This window comes from Eimeria mitis, genomic scaffold (assembly GCF_000499745.2).
Source record: "Eimeria mitis Houghton genomic scaffold, Emh_scaff8805, whole genome shotgun sequence".
Lineage (NCBI taxonomy): Eukaryota > Apicomplexa > Conoidasida > Eucoccidiorida > Eimeriidae > Eimeria > Eimeria mitis.
The window spans coordinates 758-1,810 of NW_013576479.1; positions in this window are offsets into that span (position 1 = coordinate 758).

Consider the following 1,053-nt stretch of genomic DNA (forward strand, 5'->3'; position numbering starts at 1 on the left):
TTCTTCTTCCAGCAAATGAAAAGATCATGTATGTTTCCGTGTTACTTGGGAATATGTTTGCCCGGCACGGTGAAGCTAAAGGTTGCTATTGGCATCCTCTCTATTTCGGAGGGTGACACCACATCTATGGCTATTGTAACGGGGGGGGTACTACTTTTCTGGAGCAAACCCGGCCTTCTATGCCTGAAGAAAGCGCATTCTCATTAAAAGACTGTCTTTTTCTACACTTAAATGTCTTAAACGAAAATAAACGCCAAGTAAAAGAAGATGAAACCGTACAACCTCTTCACGGAAACACCGACACGCATGAATCGAGGCGCATACTGAAAGAGAACAGGCCCACTATATCGTTAATTAGTTAACAGAAAAAACTGTCATTCAGTCCACGTCGAGGGGTTTTTGTTGCAGACTGCAACAAGCGTAACTCCACGGCAGGCTGGAATGTCTAGTGAATGTGCGTGGCCCGCCCAACTGCAGCATTGTCTGCCTAAAGTTGACACAGGCACATCAACGTGGCCCTGAAATGTTGCCTGCAAGCAAATAAAAATGCCTAATAATTGCTTATAGAGAAAGCATGCACCAAAAGAAGCTTCGTCGAAACTCTGATGTGCTCATACATGGGAGTGGCTTTCATCGCTAGACGCTGCGATGAGCCCTGCAATTACTGTCAGGCTGCCTTTTCCCCTTTCCCCCCGCGCTCTGAGGCTGAATGCCCAGGATGCCTGGAGACGGGGGAGGGAGGTCAGCTGCTTTGGGGAAGTTCGTACCTCAAATCTTTGGCTTGATTAGAGAGTTCTTGTCCTTGAACAAGGCCGGAAGACACGCTTTACAACGACAATCACGACTAAAGATGTTCGCGAGGATTGTCTGTTCGATGTTAGCACAGGATAATTCATTTAGCGTTGTTAAGCTGCCTGCAAGCAAATACAAATGCTCAACAAGTGTTTACAGAGATGGTGCATGCGGCAAACAAAGCGTTGTTGTACCTGCATGTGAAGCTGTCTTGCATCATTAGTTACAGCTGGGGGCACTGCAACTCATGGTACGCCGCCT